General features: G+C 44.1%; 1 long non-coding RNA gene across 10 annotated transcripts; it reads left to right on the top strand.

The window, feature by feature from the left end:
- The first annotated feature begins 1,728 nt into the window (after positions 1-1,728).
- Positions 1,729-9,522, top strand: LOC123043536 (uncharacterized). 10 transcript variants are annotated; one of them, XR_006419295.1, is made up of 7 exons: positions 1,729-1,974; positions 2,544-3,028; positions 3,138-3,216; positions 4,668-5,020; positions 6,358-6,480; positions 6,717-9,204; positions 9,281-9,522. It is a non-coding gene; the product is annotated as an uncharacterized lncRNA (long non-coding RNA). The 10 variants fall into 10 exon arrangements; XR_006419300.1 differs by adding an exon at positions 5,632-6,165 and having other exon boundaries at positions 6,717-9,522; XR_006419298.1 differs by adding an exon at positions 4,352-4,517 and having other exon boundaries at positions 6,717-9,522.
- Positions 9,523-9,929: the final 407 nt, after the last annotated feature.

Here is a 9,929-nt window from a genome sequence, read left to right as displayed (position 1 = left end):
ATTATAATCGTAGTTCGACTTCTGGGCGTAGGTATTTGTCAACAGCTTGCATGTTCATTCTTATTTAGCTAGAGGATGTGTGAGGGGCTTTTATTTTTGCCACCGTCAAGCATCTGAAGGTGGACTCACTTCTAACCCCAGGTGTGGCTTAGGTGCCACTACACCTCCTCTGGAGCCTAGCCAGGTGGTGCTACTCCTATGGGTGTTTTTGTGGTTGATGATGCCATGTTGGTGATTCCTCTGGTTGATGATGCTTATGCGGACGATGTGTTAGTGCTTGCTCCTAGGAGCCTCCTGGTTGACGACAACTACAACAAAAAATTCAATGAGTTTTACGGTTTCCTTGACAAATGGGTGGCTGATCAATCTGGATCCGATAGTATAAGTGGCTGCCTCCTGAAGGAGAACCAACCAGGGAGAAATCAAAGAGGAACAAAGGTAAGAAGTGCGGTGCCATCGGGAAGGGTCTACAATTTAATGATGGAGGGTGCTTAGTTTATTTCGTTGTCGAAGTTCTCATCAAGAGTTTCGTTGTGGTGTACAAGTGTCGAGAGTTGCAGTTATTGTGTTGGGAGGGCCACCTGAGCAGTTTTGATGTTTCAAGCTTTGTAAGTAGAACGCTTATGGGTTGTTTGTACTGGTTTTCGCCTGATTTTCATAAATTAATCGGCTGACTCTCTTCTTCTTAATTAATAGACGAGGGAAATTTTTTGCCTTCATTCATGCTCTCATGTGTTGTTGTTTATAGTCATAGTTAGACTTATGTGCGTAGATTTATGTCCAACTCCTGATCTAGAAGCTTGTGCTCGCCGCGGTCGTCCTAGGTGCCTCGTCGTGGCAAGGGTGAGCTATTGAGCGAAAGCTCCGCGCTTTGGCGCCAATGACAATCACGTATGCAGGCGCTGCTCACCTCTTGAGGTCCTCGTTGTGGTTCTCCTCACCGTGCTAGGGTTCCGGGTGAAGACCTTTGTCCTTCTTGGACTCGGCAGCGGTGACTCCTAGAGTGGTCTTCCCTCCTAAGGACGTTGTCGTGGAGTCTAAGTGTCCTATTGTGTGTTGCGTCGTTGTTTTTTCAGGCCTAAGTGTATTAGTTTTTGGTACGTTTTTCACGTGCGTGTGGGTGTTGTCCGGTTATCCCGGGATCTGTTTTGTAATAAGCCTCCTCGTTCGTTTGGGCGATATAAAGCGAAGGGTGAGTCTATGTCGAGAGATATTTGTCAACAGTTTGCACGCTAATTTTTATTTAGCTACTATTGGCAGTGGAATCAAAGTGGGCCATATGCCGTGAGGCCGTGCTTATCTCACTTGACTTTTGTGTTGCCGTAAAGAGAATTTTAATATCAGATCGTGTCTCTTGTTCACTGCCAATGACGTGGTGGAAAGCTGCGAGACGTGACACGAGTGCAGGTTCGCCAAGGCACGTACTTTCCCGTGCTAAATATGCCGTGACCCAGCAGTCCATGTAGTGTACTAGACTAGAATCTTTCTTTCTTCCCGCTGAAAAAGAAGAAGAAGAATATGATTCTTTCTCACTCACGCTCTCTGTCTGAACCTGAACATGTGTCGTTGGTCCACCGACGAAGCTCAAACATAAACCGACGGAGCATAGCCGCACCCTCCACTGTCTGTCGGGGCCCGCACAAATGTCTGGCCCACGAGCAGCCGCAGTGACACCACACCACACCACCCTCGAAATAATAACATAACAGAAGAAAAAGGAGACAAATCTGTCAGTCTCCGCATTTCCCCCACCTTCTTCTTCCCCATCCGTCCTCTAGCTCTAGCTCTGGATCTGGTAGCCTCGCCAACCATGACCTCCTCCCTTTGCTTCGAGCTACTCTCCACACTTGCTCTGCCCTCTTTCTCGTATGCAGACCGATCCAATTTCAGTTCGGGCGCGCGCTGTGGACTGCATCTTGCTCTTGCTGCTCCGGTCCCAACGGCTCCAGATCTCTCGCTCGGGATGGCAGGCAGGTGAGTACGTGCATATAAACATCCAATCGTTCTAGCATTTCATCTCCGCTGACGAGCTACGGGCCGGGAGTGAGAGCCTTAATTTACCAACTGCCAAGTGCTTAGACCACGGTGGTTGGTTGCAAGTTACTCCTGCCGACGGCTCTCTGGATAATTAATTGGTGAGCTTGTAGCTATCGGGCGGAACTCATCGATCGATTCATCAGCTGCTGAGCTTTGATGTGCTCCGGCCAGTTAGTATGTATTGTCCAAGTATTGTGAAATTAGAAACGATTGACAAGCCTTGGCCAAGTACTATTCGGAGCTGGCTGTCGCAGAGTCTCTACTCTCTACTCTCTAGGAGAAAGAGAAAGAGAAAGAGAGGTGGCCGCCGCCGACGAGCCGCGCTCTCCTTTCCGTGCGAGAGGACGGCGACCAGATCGAGATGCCGACCACTGTTTTCCTTTTGGATTTTTTTGATTGATTGAAAAAGAAAAACAATGAGCGGTAGCTGTCCATACTAAACACACGCCTATTTTTAAGCGAAACTGCTAATTAGAGTATATCTTTCCCTTTTTTTTTTCTTCCAGAAAACAAGCCGGAATTTTTTCCATGCAACGGTTCTGCATGCACGGAGGGAGTATTATGGTATAATACTACTCGTACGGTAAAACCAAAACGTACACGATTCTTCCCCCTCCTCTACCTATCCCCATCTAGGTTTTCTCTCCTCAGCACGCATCCCGATCCCGTGTGGCCATTATCTTCTTCCTCACCTCTTCTTTCCCTTGGTCTCTTCTTTCCTCTTCCTCTCCAAAACAAGAAAAGGTCAAAGATCTTGGCATCTCAATTCTCATGCCATGGATCCAGCCATCTGGATGGTTTCCCTCTGCCGACCTGAAAGATAGCACATCTTTTCTGCGTGGCTTCGACGTCTGTCGAAGCTCCGGCGGCCGCAGTCGATGATGAGTTGATGGCCAACACGGCGACTGCCAAACCTCTCTTCGTGATTGGATTTCTTGTTCCGCGGTGTCAAGAGGCCGGCTGATACTAATTCAACTTATCTTCTTGTTCGGTAGGTAGGATTTGTCTCGTATAAGATGCATATATATTCACAAAGAGTAATCGCCTCCAAGATTATTCCATCTTTTCCCACCCTCAAATCGGTTTGTTCATGCCTGCAGGATCTCCTCGCGGACGGCTCTATGTGTTCATTGTGTAAACACAGATCGATCTGACCTGATAATTAGCTGCTTATGCCCGGTGAGTCTATACAAAGTTGTAATCTTTCATTGTTTGTTGCCAATTTCAATCAGAATGAATTTTCTTTTGGTTTCTGTTGTTATGAAGGTGTTTCCATGATCTCTTTCTTGTGGTTTCTATGTTCTGGTTTGATCTCTTACTGGATCTGAATCTCTTCTCCGTATTGAAGAAAAACCGATGCCCGTACGTTTCTAAAGTGGGGGAAGTCTGAACCTCCGCATCTTGCGTACGTTTTCCGTCTTCTTCCTTGGGGCTCTCCGCGTGCAGATCGAGTGTGAATTCGACTGCTAGTCCTTTTGTTGTTTGTAGAATCGGTTCAGGGTTTCGGTGTCGATCCATAACCCTATCTGCAGCCTTGGATCTACCGGTGCACTTGTCTGCTACAGCCTGTCTGTACACCGGTGCTACTTTTGACAAGTTGCGACTTATTCACTACTACTACCTTTCTCTGGGCAATTGTCACATCTAACTGCGCTAGGGATTGCCTCGACAGGCATTGACACGTTTTGGTAGAAATTTTCAGGCAGGAATTCTCTACTGTATTCATTAGGAAGAAAGTTTTTCTTTTACAAATGCCTGTTTTTGTTTGTGTGGACAAACAGGCAAAAGACCTCTTATAAGGTTATGGATCATCGGGCAGATCCTGTTTTCGGACTCGATTTTAGTTGGGTGGGATGGACTTAGTCACAGCGGTGACCTTGGTGTCTCGGCGACGGAGACGCTCGTGGGTGCCGCATTCCTCTTGAGGACGCTGTTGCGCTTCTCCTCCCAACACCAAGGCTTCGGGTGAAAACCATCGTCTGTTCGGACTCGATGGCGGCATCGCTTTGCGCTGTCACCCTCCTGGGGGCGTTTTGATGGAGTCCTAGCGATGTTGGTCGGTTTGTGGCTATGTGTTCAGGCCACCCTTGCTTTTCTCGATTGTTTTTTTTATCTTGCTTTGTTTGGGGAGGCGAAAACCTGTTTCGAGGAGATTCTTGTGTTTTCCACTCCAAACAACTCTGTATGGACAACAAACTACTGTTGCTTGATGTCTTTGGTTGATTCTGGTTCTGGGGTGTGTAGCCATGACCTACTCATGTAATTGCCTTTGACTCTGCCCTTTACCTTTTTTCCCCTTTGCTGTTGTTTGTAGGATTTGCTCTCTGAATTTGCCTGTTAATGGACGGATTTTCTTGTTGAATGGTGTACTGCCTTTTCCAGAGCCAACCGATCCTCTCTCGCTTGAAAATATAGCGTGATGAACATGTCAACACCTTCGCTCGAAAAATATTGGCTTGGTTGTGAATTGAATTTCCTCGGTATTCTGTCCTGCTTTGTAGTGCATTTTATCTTTCGTGTTTGATGACAAAATTTACATATATTTGCTTATCTAGTTATGTTTGATAACGATTCTTCTGTCCTACGTCTTCCATTTCATTGTAATGAACCAGCCTGTTTATGTTCTGCAGCTTGATGGCCAGCTAGTCTCCTCTGCTTCAGATACGATGATTTCTCTGAGACTCTGACATCCAACAGCTGTGAGGAATTTGATCGCTACAGTGATACTACTGGTGCTGTTCTTTTCTTATTATTCAAGACAAGTGACAAACCCAATCATTAAGAAGAAAGCAAATTTCTACAAATGCATGTTCTTGTTTCTGTGGACAAATGGGCAAAGACCTGTTCGCGACACACGGACTAGTCCCAAAATGAGGAAAGATGGGCGAATACTACACATGGCGCCACTTGGTTGCTTCTCAGTCGACACACAATTGATTTTAGTCCCGCAGGCAGATTCCAGCCTAACCACCCAAAACGCCAGGTAACTTTCCGAGAAGCGTCATTAGATTACCCAGACCCTAATCATCTATGACATGCAGTCGATATCTTATCACTTGCCACCACCACCGTCATTCGTAACAGCATTAAAAAACACAAGCCATACAAAATTTAGTTTGCCATGTTTTGCAATGGATTCATCATACGCAAGTATGATCAATATAGGTTCATAACAGCATTCAAACGGAAGCATGCAATGCAACATTGGCATTATTGCCGGTATGCTCTATCAAAATACTATGAGATATAGTTGGTATGAAGGTACCCTGAAGAAAAACCACGGAAATAAAATGCAGTCCGCTGGGGTTTTAGGCAGATAACATTCCTGTAGTCTTGAGAGTCTCAGTACATTGTTTTACTCGATTCTTTTATATAACACCTGTAATCAGAACAAAACAAGGAATGTCAGTATAACTCTTTCTTTTTGTTGCCAATTTGAATCAGAACGAATGTTCTTTTGATTTCTGTTGTTATGAAGGTGCTTACATGATCTCTTTCTTGCAGTTTCTTTGTTCTGGTTTGATCTCTACAGTTTTCCTTTTTCTTATGAAATTTTATTGGTACTGAATCTCTTAGCCGTATTAAATAAAATAGGAAGAAAAGAAGATGCGCCTGAAGATGCTATAGTTTCTTCAGTGGGAACGGAATGGGAAGTCTGAATCCCCGCATCTAGCATATGTTTTCCGTCTTCCTCCTTGGGCTCTCCACGTGCTGATCGAGTGAGAATTCCACTGCTAGTCTTGTTTTGTGGTTTGTAGATTTGATTCGGGATTTTGGTGTCGATCCATAACCCTGTCTGCAGCCATGGATCTCCCAGTGCAGTTGTCTGTTACAAGGGCAACTGGGCAACAGACAGCTCTTCTTGTGATGAATTTTCCGATGGGCTACTTTTGAGAAGTTGCGACTTATTCACCACAATTGTCACATCTTATTGGGGTAGGCATTGCCTCGACAGGCAATGCCACGTTTTGGTGGGTTGTCTGTAGCAACGATAAATTTTCAGGCTTGTATCTTGATTAAATTTTGTCTGGTTACGGGCAGGAATTCTCTACTGTAGTCACTAGTAAGAAAGGTTTTCTTTACAAATGCCCGTTTTTGTTTGTGTGGAGAAACCGGCAAAGACCTCTTGTAAGATTATATTCGGATCCCCTCGTTCCTTATACTAAGATATACTCCCTCCGTCCCATAATATAAGAGCGTTTTTGACACTACACTAGTGTAAAAAACGCTCTTATATTTTGGGACGGAGGGAGTAGTATATTAACCTCTAATTATGGTCCCTATTTCCCAACCTTCAAATCTTATTGTTAATGTTTGCAGGATCTCCTCGCCGCTGGCTGTGTACACAATGTCCGATTCGACCTTGTTTGCCCATGTTTACTATGTGGTGTTCATTGTGTAAACACGGATCGATCAGAGCTGATAATGAACTGATTATGCCCGGTTAGTATTTTTTGATGAATGCTACCTTGCGTCACTTGGTTGCATTATTTGATTTCAATCCAGATTAAATTGGCAGCGAAACATGCTACTCCCTTTGATCCATATTAACTGACGCTGCTTTAGGACAACTTTGTACTAAAGCAGCCTCATTTGGATCAGAGGGAGTAGTAGATTATTCGATACATGCTCAGAGTTATCTTTTGTATATTTAATATCAATGTGATTTTGTGAAACAGCTGCTAGAATGAGGCCGGCAGCCAATGACAAAGCTGAGGCTGAGAAGATACTAAACATGAAAAAAGCAGGAGGAGAAGGTGAGTCCAGGTACTCGGCTAGTGTGGGCATTGCAAGGCAGTGTCAGGCTATCGTGGATGGTCTGAGAGATGTGTCCTCACTTTCTTGGAGGACGTCCCTTGTACCACTGCAAAGGACATCATGGGCATGGTTCTGGTCACCCAATACTTTGACACCATCAAAGAGATTGGCGCCGCATCCAATTCCTATTCAGTGTTCATCCCCCATGGTCCTGGAGCTGTCAAGGATGTTGTATCGTACTACCTCCGTTCCGAATTAGTCGACTCAGATTTGTCTAGATACGGATATATCTAGACATGTTTTAGTGTTAGATAGATCCGTATCTAGATAAATCCAAGTCAACTAATTTGAAACGGAGGGAGTAGATAATAGAGAGGTCCACTGAATAACTTGAACCCAGGAAACAAGCCTGCTACAACAATCGCCATAGCAGATTCCAGACTAGAGACCCAAAACGCAGGTAAACTTTCTGAAGCCTCTGTCAAGCTAAGGATCATAACTGTTTTAGATAGCATCAAAGCTGACAATCAGGATTATTCTAGATTTACCCAGCCCCTAGTGACTTAAAGCATGCAGTCGACATCTTATCCTTTCTCAGAGGCTGCTGTCATTCGACATAAATCAAACACAAGCCATAGAAAAACACTTTAATGATCTCGCGATAGAATCAGCATAACCATGTTCCATCATCATGCTATAGGTTCAAAACAGGCATTCAAGCACAAATCGTAGCAAACAACTTTGCTTTATCTTGCTCATCGTAATTCAGTCTCACCGATATAAACTTGTACTGTCTCACTATTTATGCGCAGAAGAAAATTACGGTAATAACATTTGTCCTGCTAGAACTTGCTTCAGTGGAGTCTGATATAGGTATTTATTCGCAGAAAGGAAATGCAGAAATAAGACTGGTAATGCTGTCGATTTGCACAGGCGACTTCCGTAGTGTTACTTAGTCTTCTCTTGCAAACACCTGTGATCACAAGAAAAGTAATGTCAGCATATTATGTTGGTTTATTTGTGTATGTACTATAAAATAGCATGCAACTTAACATGAACTCTATTGTTTGGCAGGGAACACCTTTGTGCTGACTAACTGTAACCTAGGAAACAACCAACTGACATAGCAGATACAAGAGAAGACCCAAAATGACAAATGAACTTAATGAAGCCTCTGTATTTCGTGTAAATACAATGTTTAACAAATTAAGAATCATGGTTTTTTAGATAACCCAGGCCCTAATCATTATGCTGCATACTTCAGTATTGTCGTTCATAGAGTAATTTCAACACAAAAGTGCTTTGCTAGAACCAGCATTCATAATCTGGTTCCATCAGTAGTCTATAGGTTCATAGCAGTCATTCAAGTCTAAACTGTACTCATGCAGCAGAGAAGTTACAAAAGAAAAATTAAGTAGTCTGGGGCAGTCTAAAGTTCTTAAACTTATAAGACCTTAATTAAGACCAGAGTTCAGAAGAAAAAGGGACTCTGCTATAGGTTCAGAACACCATGGATTTTAGTTAAGCAGCCTCTCTGCTGATTTTAGGTGGCATCTTATAATTCATCATAGGCTGCTGCGTCCAGTACTGTCATTCATTCGACAATCCAAACACATGAAAAGGAATGTCAGTTTACCTTTTTTTAGGTGTACTATAAAATTACATGCAACATAAGATATACAGCAGGCAGTTGTCATCCTGGCATTGATCATAGGCTGTCCAAGTTCTTTATGTCAATCATAAAAGGCTTCTCTCCATGTTTTAATCTAGCAGTCATTGTATAATGCAAAAATTAACTGGTAGTTGATCATAAAAGTGAGAATCATGTCATTTTAAATTATGCAGGCCCTAATCATATATAACTGTGGTAGTTGGTGTCTTGTTGTTTATCATAGGCTGCTTCCTCCAATACTGTCATTCATACTTCAATTCGAACACAAGGCACAGAACAAATGAAAAGGAAGGCCAGTGTACTATTTATTTTGTGTGTACTATAAAATTGCATGAAACATAAGATTAACTTTCTATTGTTTGATTCACAGGAAACAGCATGGATTTTAGTCCCGCCTCTAGACTAACTTGAACCCAGGAAGCCACAAGCAGTTTGCATCTCGGGTGGTCCACAATAAAGCTTCCTCTTCTTGGAGGCACGATGCAACCATTTCTATTCTAGCAGTCATTGTATAATGCAGAGAATGCATAATCATTCATAAGCAGGTTCCATCAGTAGTCTATAGGTTCATAGCAGTCATTCAAGTCTAAACTATACTCATGCAGGCAGAGAAGTCACGGAAGAAAAATTGAGTAATATGACCTTAATTAAGACAAGTGTCTGCTATAGGTTCAGAACACCATGGATTTTAGTTAAGCAGCCTCTGCTGATTAACCGGAATAGAGGAAACAACCATGGTAAAAATGACAGCTAAACAAAGCCAATGTTTTAGTGTTGAATTAGACTAACTCTTTATTTATTGTTTGATGACAGGAAACACGGTGGATTTTAGTCCTGCACCATCTCTGCTGACTAACTAGAACCCAGGATACACAACTCTGGGATACACAACTCTGGCAATACAATTGACACAGCAGATGAACTTTCTGAAACCTGTAACCATATACAGCAGGCAGTTGTCATCTCGGCATTGATCATAGGCTGTCGAAGTGCTTTATGTCAATCATAAAAGGATTCTCTCCATGTTCTAATCTAGCAGGCAGTCATTTTTATAATGCAGAAAATGCATCTAAGCTTGTATGCTTGCTTAGGGCATCTCCAGCCGCGCCCCCAACAGGCCCCCCCAGGCCACTTTTTCGGCGCCGGCGCCGAAAAAACGGCCCAGTCGCGCCCCCAGGACGCAGAAAATCGCCGGTTTGGACCTTTTTTCCGCCCGGCGGTCACAGGCCGAACCCGGCGCGCTGGGGAGCCGTTGGGGGCTCCGGCGCTAGGGAAAAGCACGCCTGGCCCACACCGACAGGGAAAAAGTCAAGGTTTTCTTCCCCCGACTCGCCTCACACCCCCCCGCGCCCTCGGCCACCACTAGCTATATCCCGGCGACGGCCGCCGGCCTACTCCGCTAGATAGTCATTCCCCGCCGAAAAATAGCAGCGCTTCGCCGCGGCAGTCCCTCCCGCAGCAG

The sequence above is a fragment of the Triticum aestivum genome, chromosome 2B (genome assembly GCF_018294505.1).
Source record: "Triticum aestivum cultivar Chinese Spring chromosome 2B, IWGSC CS RefSeq v2.1, whole genome shotgun sequence".
NCBI lineage: Eukaryota > Viridiplantae > Streptophyta > Magnoliopsida > Poales > Poaceae > Triticum > Triticum aestivum.
The sequence above is the reverse complement of the archived record's forward strand: the minus strand, read 5'-3'. Positions and strand labels throughout refer to the sequence as shown.